The sequence below is a fragment of the Rhinopithecus roxellana genome, chromosome 1 (genome assembly GCF_007565055.1).
Source record: "Rhinopithecus roxellana isolate Shanxi Qingling chromosome 1, ASM756505v1, whole genome shotgun sequence".
NCBI lineage: Eukaryota > Metazoa > Chordata > Mammalia > Primates > Cercopithecidae > Rhinopithecus > Rhinopithecus roxellana.
Window position 1 is genome coordinate 107,747,105 of NC_044549.1, and position 12,728 is coordinate 107,759,832.

The window sequence follows — 12,728 nt, forward strand, 5'->3', positions numbered from 1 at the left end:
CTCGAAAATACTTCGTTTGACTATGGGTCTCAAGTTTAAAAGTTTCCCTTCTTACAGAAGGAACAGAGTAGAAAAATTGTAACTTTTAAACAGAAATATCTCTATCCAAAGAATTGCTGGAACCAAAATGGCATCCTTATACAATAGACTACATTTTTTCTTTCTTGATTTGTTTCTCTTTTAGGAAAATGATCATTTCAGGAACTGTGAAGTGTTAAAGGGAAAGTATATTAGAACTATCATGAAGTCGCAGGAGAAGCCATATGAGCTGTTAGTGGTTGCTCTCTTTGCTACCCTTTCTTAACGATGCTGGCTTCCATATCTCAGCTTCAACTAGAGCCCCTTCATAAAATTGATGATGATGATGATGATGATGATGATGATGATGATGATGATGATGATAATGGTGTGTGTGTGTGTGTGTGTGTGTGTGTGTGTGTAGGGCTTCTTAAAGTAGGAACCATATTCATATTTACCTTACTCTGCGTTGTTCACAGAAACACTCTGGGACCCACATTGGTAGCCCCATAGCCAGCCTCTAGGAGCATCTGGCCAAAACTCCTCCAGGTCCACTAGAGTCCAGTGGGATTCTGGGTGGATCCTTTGGGCTTTCCATAGGAAATTATTTCTGTTTCTCCTATGGCTGATGTAGAGCTTTCTGTCTCTCTCCCCTAAGTGCCTTCCCTACCTGCTACAGAAACTCCATCTTTTCTGAGGCTTCCTGAAACCAAAGTTCTGGCTTGAATGACATTGACTTGGGATTGTGGTTTGAGTGACTTCCCGACTCTAGAGCATCAGCTATCCCATTACTCTTCTCTACCTCAGTGTCTAGGTCCCATTGAGAGTCCCTACACTCTTTGAACCTATAGGCAGTGTCCCTCCTTAGAAGCTAAGAACTGGAGAAACAGGGCCCTTGCCACATCAGGGTTAAACAGGAGGGCTGCCATGCTAGGTGTACCCCCTTATAATGAGTAACAGGGGGATCTACTATGCCTGGAGGAGGGACACGACACCACCTGTTAGTCACCGCCACTCAGTCATATCTGGGGGCTGACATGGTAATTAAGTGCTCCATATCATACCATGTTTCCTGTAACCTTTGTTCAATTCCTAATTATTATATCATGCTTTTTTTTTCAACTTAGATAAGAACATATGACAGGTGTATTTGTAAGCAAAGTTCTTTTTTGAAAAAAGATAGGTAATCAATTCATGGGAAACCAATGCTATGAACTCAAAAAAGGAGTTAATATAGGCAATGTTTTCTACTTGTGTTTATATTTTGGAGTTGGAGATAGTGACCTTAACTGGAAGTTTGAGATCACTGCCTTCACAGAGTTTGGAGCACAGTAAGGATATTTTTCTAAGCACCACTCAGGCAAGAGAGACTAAAATGCCAGTTCGTGCTTTTTATTTGCATAGTAAGGTTTGGACCCAGAACCAGTAAAGACAGTTGGGGAAGCTGACTTCATAAAAATCTACATTTCATATGCCTATCACACAGCCATTTGGAAAGAAAAAAATACACATAAACAAACAAATGAACAGACCCATTTTCCCATATGTCCTAAGAACTTCCCATGCATTGTTATTCTTTTCCTATGCAAATCTCCGTATGGAAAATATTTTAGGTAGCAGTCAGGCCTACGAATACAAGGCAGTGGCAACGCAAGAAAAGATGTATGTTTTACTGCTGCTAAAAATAACTAGAGCAAGCCACACCTCAAGATGATTAATCAGCTCAGTGTTCTCTAATAAAAGCTAATTATTTCCTTCTCTTTAATTGCTTATTTATATTTGTAGCCTTCACTTATTACTGAGGGTTTGATGTAAAAATGTCATGGGGGTTGGCTGGTAGAATGTACCACATGAAATAATATGGTTTGAATGGAAGAATCTTTCTAGTTAAACGATTAATTAGAGAAAAGTGTCTGATACATTGGAAGGCAAACTGGCAGCTTTCAGATCCTGAAGAGTCACATATGCACACTTTAGCTTATTATTAAATTGTTTAATTTTAAAATAATTAAAAATTATTATTAACTGCTTGAATACAGTTATAAAAACTAAAGTCTTTATTTTTCTGGGGGTGGTACTGCTTTTAAGAAAACTTCAAATTATCTTTGATTCTCTTATTCCTGGCTGAAAAGTTTGAATGTGCTTCTTAATAGAATCAAAATACACATATTAAAATATTAAAATGGAATCAAAATACACATATTAAAATACTAGAAGGATCAAGTACTTCTAAAAAACTTTTTGTTTTTCAGTTGTAGAATCTTCTTTATTAAATTCGTTTGTTACATTTATTCTGTGTTGCTTCCAAAGAAATATCTATGGAAAGTTAAAAATGCAGGGAAACCATGGTTACACTCATCAGAACAGGGTTACAGAATTACTACCATGTATCTTCACTATCTTCAGAAGATTTATTCTGCATTGTTGATTTCAATTATATGTAGCATATAAGGCTACTGTGAGCTAATCACATACCTATGCACAAAGTAACATTAAGTCGTAATTTCTAGAGCTGAAAATCTGGTGCACCAGAGGCTGAACGTTTGTGACTGCTGGAGATTCTTATTTTGGAAAGTACCATGATTTGCTCTGTAATGATGGGACTATGTATGACACAGGCTGGAAAGTGGCTGGCATTCCTGACCAATGTGGAACTCTATAGTACACATATCTGAGACTAGGGAAGAACAAAAGGAAAATAAATGAGTAGACAATATGTGTAAGAAAAGATAAAAGGAATTGGGATGGTTTGGTTCAGAGATGAGAAGACTAAATGGAAGTTGAATTTTATGAAGGCTCTACCATTGCATTGTCTATATTGGGAGGTGGCCACTTTATCTTTGCAGAACTGTGTCTTCTGAAAGCCACGGCTCAGAAGCCATCTTTAAGGTATTAGGGAGGCAGACTGTGATGGCTAAACTACACTGTGACATGAAATGCCAAGAATGATGGGATCTTAACATTCAAGAGTAGATACAAAGCAAGCTACTGGCTTGAATAATGATTTTGTAGTGACTTAAAGGATTTCATGTCCAAATTTGGATTGTTTCATGTTTATTATTGTTAGCACTACTGGGTGCCTACTAAGTGCATGACGTTTTGGGAATATGACAGTGTCATTTAGCTATTTATTTAATTAATGTATTCAGGGAATATATAAAATGCCAACACTTACTGAGTATTTTTGTTAATGTTTTACTTTTTGTGTATATTAACCCATTTACTCAATATAATTGTGCTGTGAAATAGGTACAATTGTATTTCTCATTTTACAGATAAGGAAACTGTAAAGGCTACATAACCAAAATAACCAAATTACTAACAAAGAATAAATTACTTCCATAAAGTCTCATAAATTGTAAATGGCATAATTTGGATTCAAACCCAGGCATTCTGGCTCAAACACTTTTCCTTTTAATCTCTCAGCTATATACGATTATATATATATATATACATGCACACATATATATACACACACATATACATATATATAGATAAAGAGTAATTTAAAATTTCACATACAGAATTTGATCAAATGTAGATGGCCTACAGATGCCTGCTCTGAAAGCTGATATTAGTTAATAATTACTATGAGAATAGAATCCTGTGATTACCTCCTTAATAACCAACAATTAGCCCTCCCTCCCTCCTTCCCCCCTTCTCTCACTTCCTTCCTTTCCTTCTTTCTTTTTTTCAGAAGGTTTGTGATTCTTGTTTTGCTTGTGAAATATAGTCTTTGTATTTTGAAATAAAACATCCTGCCCTCTTTCCTAGTTATTTTAAAGGGTAGTAATTATTATGATTGTACATGTCATTGAACTTTGAAGTATTACTGCTTTGGTGGCTCTGGTTCTAATTATAACATAAAAACCAAAGGAGGTTTATGACTTCCAAGGGTGATAAGGTCTAGAGATAAGGCCTCAGAAGAATATCCTTACCAACAGAAATTCAAACTAGTCAGGATAAATTGTGAGATCACTCAGTATCATCTACTTTTAGAGATTCTTTGTGACTTTCTACTGTCATTCTGTGAACTTTAGCCATACTGACTTCCTTAAAGCCAAATTAAAGAAGAAAATTCAAACCATATATAATACAAGCAAATATTTAGCCAAAACAACACATGTCTAAGTTGTTTGTTTGTTTTGGGAATGAAATAAAACTTTATGGTTAAAATTGTCATTCTTTTTTTATCTTGTCCCGGTCCTAATTCCCTTCCTCCCTTTCCAGAGTTAATGCTGTCACAAATCTGTTGTGCATCTTTTAAGTCTATATTTTCATATGTTTCTCTATTTTTATATGTAAAAACAAACTCTCTCTATATGTCTGTATATATGTATATATAGAGAGAATAATATATAGAGTATATGTATATATAGAGAGAATTTGTTTTATATATATATATAAAATAGAGAAATAGAGTTTGTGTGTGTGTGTGTGTACAAATATGTATATATAGAAAGAGAGAGAGAGAGAGAAAGTATTCATGGAGGGTTAATTTCAGGAACCCCCAATCCCACAGATGCTCAAATCCCTGATATAAAATGGCATAGTATTAACGTTTGCATTAATCTACATGTAATCTACACATATCCTCCCATATACTTTAGTCATCTCTCGATTACTTATAATACCCAATACAATGTAAATGCTGTGTAAATAGTTGTTTTACTTTATTATTTAGAGAATAATGATGAAAAAAGAAAAAAGTCTGTACATGTTTATCCACGTTTTTCCCTGAATATTTTTGATTCCTGTTGGTTGAATTCATGGATGTGGAACTCACAGATACTGAGGGCTGACTATGTATAATATTTTTTGTGATTTTTTATACTTTTAGATAAATATTATGTTATACATGTAATTTTGAGCCTTACTTTTTTATTCAATAATATTGTATAATATCTAATCCTGATAGTATATAGTTCACATGAATAAAATAAATTTTATTAATGCATCTTCCTAATGGTAGACATATAGAATGTTTCTAGTTCCTACATAGTTTTAAAAATTGTGTTTATAAACACCTTTCCCTAATTTTTTATCCTTATGTGCACGTGAGAAAATTTTTCTGGAACATTTACATAGAAATTGATTGACATGATGGGGAATAAGTGTGTTTTTAATTTTACTAGAAATCGGAAAATTGTTTCCAATGCAGCTGATCTAATTTACACTACACGCCCATCATGAGTATATGAAATTTACACTACAGGCCCATCATGAGTTTCTTTACCAATACTCAGATTTTTAAGATTTTGTAAATCTGATAGATGCAAAATGGTATCTCAGAAACTGACTTCATTTTAAAGTGAATATAAACATACTACAGAATTATCAGTAGAATAACTACAAAGTGTTATGAGGTAGGAAATTAAACACTCTTATATAACATGTTCTGCATACTTCTCCATTTGATGAAGGTAACATATTTTATGTAATGAATCTCCTACTGTTGAACATTTCTGCTTTTCCTTTAGGAAAATTCCTAGAAGTGGCATCCCAGGGTTAAAGGGTATGAATGATTTTAAAAGGGCCAGATAGTAAATATTTCAGGCTTTGTGAGAGAGATGGTTTCTATTGTAGTTATTGTAATGTGAAAGCAGCTATTATACTATGTAATGAATGAGCCTGACTGTGTTCCAGTAAGACTTTATTATGGACACTGAATTTGAATTTTGTGTAATTCTCATGTATCACAAAAAGTTACTATTCTTTTGATTTTTTTCAACTATTTAAAAATGCAAAAACCATCCTTATCTCATTGGCTACACAGAAACAGTGATGGCCATGGGTTTGTCAGATATCTTAATTGCAGATTCTGATAGAATAACAGAACTGGATGAAACCTTAGGAATAAATTAGAGCAACTTCTTCCTTTTAAATATTTAAAAAAGTAAGGCCTAGAGAGTGTAAAATTTTGACCAGGTTTTCTGAATTATTCATGGAGACATGGAACATCAATAGTACTGAGTCAGAAGAAAATAATTTCATCACCTAAAGATGAAAAGAACAACCCCAAAACACTTAAAAAGATACGTTTAAAGTAGGTAAAAAGTATGCAAAATTTCTACATTATTTCTTTTTTCCTTTTTTTAATTTGATTTATTTTGAGAAGGAGTCTCGCTCTGTCACCCAGGCTGTCACTCAGCTTACTGCAACCTCTGCCTTCCAGGTTCAAGTGATTCTCCTGCCTCAACCTCCCGAGTAGCTGGGATTACAGGTGCCCACCACCATGCCTGGCTAGTTTTTGCATTTTTAGTAGAGATGGGGTTTCACCATGTTGGTCAGGCTGGTATCGAAATCCTGACCTCATGATCGCCCCGCCTTGGCCTCCCAAAGTGCTGGGATTACAGGCGTGAGTCACCGCACCCGGCCCAATTTCTGCATTATTTATTACAACTGCATATGAATCTACAATTATCTCAAGAAGCATTTCAATTAAAAATAAAGATATGTTTAAGCTAACAAAAATCAAATTTTCTAGAAACCACATCCTGCCCTAGGAAGAAATCAGGAAACAATCTTTCATTCTAAATAGCATTTAAAATGTCTCATTAGCAATCATTTAATTTCTTGATGTAGAAACCATATAGCCTGTAGCAGTTAACGTCATAGATACCAATACTGAAGACAGCATCAAATTTACATCCCCTTAGAAATAAGCATGCTAGGGAATTCAATGACTCAAGACACTGCCCTTTATAAAGCCTGTTAAGGGAAGTTTTATAGCTAACTCTTGTTAAGAATAAACCTGGTCAATGAAGGCCACTCCTAGGACTCTTGAAGCCAACAGGGAAATCTCCGTGCTGCATTCCCTGTTGGCAGTCATGACAGTACTTTGCACTGCACTAGAACACCCTGTGACCATCTTTATGTGACAAAGGCAAAGATAGAGAAAACTTCAGTCTCTGTGGAAATGTAGTCATGCCTACTACAGTGGGGAAAAGCCCAATTCCAAACCATCTGCAATGGAAATAAAATACCAGATGTCTCTTTGCTATTGGTAGGTCTCCTGTAGAAGACAGGCCCATATGGGATCACCAAATAGTCCCACATATTTTGGAATTTTTAAATAATAAACCAGAGAAGTAAGTACAAAAGGAGGATTTCCTCATACATTGGTTAGAGAGTCTCACAGTTTCCTGAAATCTAAAAATTGATTTAAGAATTGGTTGATGGATCGATATATTTATATATAAATCGACTAGTTCATTTATTACACAACGTCATTAGGCAGGAGCTATGAACCTTGTCCTCAGCTAAGCACTACATGAAGTTACAAAACTTCATTTCAGGAAGATATAGAAGTATCTGACATTCTGGGTCTAAATGTGGCTGGGACACATCCACCTGCAGCAACCAAATTTCCATTCATTAGTTCAACAGTCATAAGGTAGACTAAAGTAACTGAAATATGTTTTAAAGTTCTCTAAAGTCTTCCAAAACTGTATGCATAGTCTTTTCTGTTAGGATTCTCTGCATGGATAGAAGAATATTTTGTGTCTCTACAGCGGTGCAGACTCCCAAATAAACTTTCACAAGTTATCTCATTTAAACCTTTCAAACTTCTCTTAAGTAGTCTTGCAGAGTGAATATTGTTTATCATATTTGAATTTAAAGGACTTACTGATGTTTACCCAGTTCTTGAGGCAACCAGTCATTGAGGCAAGCAGTATAATATAACAGAAATAAAACGTGGTCTTTGAGCTTAAACTGTCCTGAATTTGAATTCTGTGTTTGCATTTATAACTAAGGCAGCTTGGACAAATTACTCAGCCTCCTTGGGTCTCAGCTTTCTTGTTTGCTAAAGAAGAATAATGTCCATTGCAATGAGTTGTTATGAGGATTAAAGGAGATAGGTTCTCAGTTTTCCCACGATAGGCTCAGTGTTATAGGTTAAATTGTGTGCCCTTCAAAATTCATAAATTGAAGTTCTAACCTATGTACCACAGAATGTGGGCTTCTTTGGAAATAAGGTTATTACAGATGTAATTAGTTAAGATGAGGTCATTAGAGTGGGCCCTAATCCAATAAGACTGGTGTCCTTAAAGGGGAAATGTAGACACAGAGGCATACATACATGCAGAACACCATATGAAGATGATGATGCAGGGCAGGCTAAGCCCCTTGGGGATACAGGGCAGGCTTTGCCCAGGAAAGAATTCAAGGGTGAACTGTGGTGGTGGTAGATAGCAACTTTTGCTGAAGCCACAGTAGAGAGCATCAGCAGAGGTACTGCTCCCTGCAGAGCAGGGCTACTCCATAGGCAGTGTGCCCCAAGTAGCAGCTCAGAGGTAGTTCTTCAGGCATATTTATGTCTACTTTTAATTATATGCAAAATAAGAAGAAGATTATGCAGAAATTTCTAGAAAAAGGGTGGTAGCTTCTGGGTCATCAGGTCGTTTTCATGGAAAGGGACGGTAACTTCCAAGTGTTGCCATGGCAATGGTAAACTGACATGTCACACTGATGGGTGTGTCTTACAGAAAGCTGCTTCCACTCCATACCTGTTTTCAAAGCTAGTCTTCAATTTGGTCTAGTGTCCGAGCCCTGCCTCCAGAGTCAGATCTTTCCTCCTGAGTTGTTCCTACCTCCTCCTACCTCAAAGGCAAAGATTGAGGTGATGTTTCATAAGCCAAGGAATGCCAAGGATTGCCAGCAAACCACTGGAAGCTAGGTGAGAGGACTAGAACAGATTTTCTCACAGCCCTCAGAATAAACCAACCCCTGACCAAGCTTTCATCTTGGACTTCTAGCCTCCAGAATTTTGAGACAATATATTTCTGTTACTGGAGCTGCCTAGTTTGTAGTACTTTGTTGCAACTGCCCTATCAAAAGAATACACTCAGGATTCAGTTTTCTCTCTTCAGAGTCAGTTGCTACCTGTTTTGCTTCTGAGCTTTCCTACTTTTGTTACTGTTGTTCTCTCCCATGTTCTCCACAGCCCATGGGCTTATGCTTGAATACAAAACAAAACCCAAACCCTTAGGTGTTAAGTGAAGACTTGGAAAGGGGTGCATCTAGCTCTTTGCACTCCATTTGCCATTTTCCCTGGAAGTGGGGTTTTTAAAAATTGTTATTTGCAAACACGAATCCTTCCTTTTCTCTCCAGTATTTTTCTTAGAGAAACAAAAAAATGCCATTGTTGAAAAAACCAATTAAAATTTCTCCCAAGAGGCTAGGTTCTGCTTAGAGGAAGAAAGCAAATCATTTTTAATGGGGAGATATCTCATTAACATCTTTCTTCTGTTTAAAATAGATGAAGACAGTTAAAACTCTAGACATATGGGGTGACAGGGAAGTGAGAGAGTTGGAATGTCCATATTTTTGCCTAGAGAAGACACTTCTATCTCCCAGGAAGGAGATTTGAACTTGTAAATCTGATCAACGATTGCTGCAATGTCTATTTAGCCAGCAAGTACTCAAAGTCGCAAGTCAGAAAAAAAGCAAAGATATGACAAGGCATATTTAAAAGTCATTTGATGAGGGCATGATTACAGGTTTGATAAGATATAAGTGATTGAGTGGGTCAGATTTCATTTTGGGTGTTTCAGCAATTATTGCAGTAAGGATTTTCCAGACTGGAATTAATTGAAGTTCTTATTTTAACAACTTAAAAATGGAAAGTTCTTATATTACATCTTAAAAATTCCTGAAGGCGTAATGAGAATTTTCTTCATCTGAATAAATACCATTATTTATTTATTTATCTATCTATCTGTCTATTTATTTATTTATTTATTATTTATGTATTTCTGAGAGAGAGTCTCACTCTGTTGCTCAGGCTGGAGTGCAGTCGTGTGATCTTGGCTGACTGCAGCCTCTGCCTTCTGGGCTCAAGTGATTCTCCTGCCTCAGCCTCCTGAGTAGCTGGTATTACAGGCATGCACTGCAATACCCAGCTAATTTTTGTATTTTTAGAAGAGATAGGGTTTCACCATGTTGACCAGGCTGGTCTTGAACTACTGATACCAAGTGATCCACCCGCCTCAGCCTCCCGAAGTGCTGAGATTACAGGTGTAAGCCACTGTGCCCACCCCCCATTATTGTTATATAGCCTTCTGAATGATAGTAACAGAAATAATAAAACATTCTACTTACTGAGCATTAATATATAACTATGTTTGTTATCTATTGCTGAAGAAAAAACCATCCCAAAGTATAGTTACTTAAAACAACAACAAATTATTTCTCACAATCCCAAATGTTGTAGGGGCAGTTCTGTTGGTCTCGCCTGAAATTACTCACGTGGCTGCATTCAGCTGGCAGATTGACTGAGGACTAGAATCAGCTGAGGCTGTGCTCAGGTTACCTTGGTCGGTTCTCTTCCATGTGGCTAACTTGGGCTTGCTTACAGCATAGCAGTCACAAGCATTCCAACAGGGCTTATTTTAAAGGAGAAGAAACAGCCTTCTTAAGGACCAAGCTTAGAAGCTCCAGAATCATTTTCACTAATTCTGTCCCTCAAAACTGGGTCACACTTAAAATTTCTTCAGTTGATCTCAATACTTGTTGAACATTATCTCTGGGAATAAATTTCACTAGATTCATATATCTACATTTGTCTCTTTTTTTTTTTTAAGACAGTTTTGCTCTGTCACCCATGCTGGAGTGCAATAGCACGATCTCAGCTCACTGCAACCTCCGCCTCCTGGGTTCAAGCGATTCTCCTGCCTCAGCCTCCCAGGTAACTGGGATTACAGGTGCCTATCACCACACCCGTCTAATTTTGTAGTTTTTAGTAGAGGCGGGGTTTCACCATGTTGGCCAGGCTGGTCTTGAACTCCTGACCTCAAGTAATCCACCCACCTCAGCCTCCCAAAGTGCTGAGATTATAGGCATGAGCCACCGCACCCAGCCTATTTGTCTTATTTTTAAAAGGGGCAAAAACCATTTTGAGTTCTGTAATCATGAAGGTCATTTAGAAGTATACGTAATACGTGTGTTGTAAGTACTGCTGAATTAATAATTTCCACAGCAATAACTAAACATGCCACCTGCATCTTGCCTCATATTTTGTAAATGTCCCATGTAAATTTTAGAAACTAGAAGAAAAAGAAATTATCAGGCTGCCCAGATTCAAGGAGGGAGGCAACAGACTCTACCAGTTGGAGTGAGGAGCAGCATGTGTGTACCTGGTGGGAGGGATTATTTGGAGGCCATATTGGAGACTATCTACCACAGACAGGCACTGCACTTACTGCTTTATATGCATGTTCTTATTTAATCCTCACAATAACACTGTCAAATGATTGCAATTGATCTTTGAACAACGTGGGTTTGAGCTCTCTTCCTTGGCGCTGCCTATGCAGTTGGCAGCCATCTCCCACTTAGCATCCGGGCCACACTCAGACTCCTTGTGAAGCCCATGATCATGAAAACCAGGACCAAGACATTCATCTGGCATCAGTCTGACTGATATGTCAAAATTAAGCAGAAACCCAGTGGTATTGACAACAGGGTTCGTAGAAGATTTAAGGGCCAGATCTTGATGCCCAACATCGGGTGTGGGAGTAACAGCAATAACGACAACAAAGCACATGCTGCTCAGTGGCTTCCTGATCCACAGTGTCAAGGAACTGGAAGTGCTGCTGATATGCGATAAATCTTACCGTCCTGAGATCACTCTGTTTCCTTCAAAAACAGCAAAGCTATGGTGGAAAATGCAGCCCAGCTGGCCCTCAGTCACCAGTCCCAGTGCCAGGCTGTGCAGCAGGGAAAATGAACAGACAGCTCATGTCTACATTTTGTTTGTGTTTAAATACAACCATAAGAACTGGAAACAGGCCGGGCAAGGTGGCTCAAGCCTGTAATCCCAGCACTTTGGGAGGCCGAGGCGGGCGGATCACGAGGTCAGGAGATCGAGACCATCCTGGCTAACACAGTGAAACCCCGTCTCTACTAAAAAATACAAAAAACTAGCCGGGCGAGGTGGCGGGTGCCTGTAGCCCCAGCTACTCGGGAGGCTGAGGCAGGAGAATGGCGTAAACCCAGGAGGCGGAGCTTGCAGTGAGCTGAGATCCGGCCACTGCACTCCAGCCTGGGCGGCACTCCGTCTCAAAAAAAAAAAAAAAAAAAAAAAGAACTGGAAACAAACAAACAAACATGGGTTTGAACTTCGTGAGCCCACTTACGTGTGGATTTTCTTCTGCCTCTGCCACCCCAAGACAGCAAGATCAAGTCCTCCTTTTTCTCTTCCTCCTCAGCCTACTAGGCATGGAGATGAGGAGGATGAAGACCTTTATGACGATCCACTTCCACTTAATGAATAGTAAATACATTTTCTCTTTCTTATAACTTTCTTAACTTTCTTCATAACTTTTCTCTAGCTTACCTTAGTGTAAGAATATAGCATAAAATACATGACACACAAAATATTGAGTGTTTATTTTACCAGGAAGCCTTCTGATAAACAGCAGGCCATTGGTAGTTAAGTTTTGGGGAAGTCAAAAGTGATGCATGAAGTTTTGACTGCACAGGGATTGGCACCTCTAACTCTCATGTGGTTCAAGGGTCAACTGTATGATTTTTGTCATTTATCAGTAGAGATAGACTTGACAGGTCCTAATTTTGCTTCTAATTCCTAATGTTCAACTATAGCCGGGGCTTCTCTTAGAATAAATGAAGATCTTGCCTTTTTGCCAATTTTGAAGGTAGAAGGAACTGCAGATTTAAAGTTAGTGAGCCGTGGGTCTGAATCTGGCCCA

General features: G+C 37.8%; 1 pseudogene; it reads left to right on the forward strand.

The window, feature by feature from the left end:
* The first annotated feature begins 306 nt into the window (after window positions 1–306).
* On the forward strand, window positions 307–11,818 carry LOC104657104 (annotated as a pseudogene).
* The last annotated feature ends 910 nt before the right edge of the window (window positions 11,819–12,728 follow it).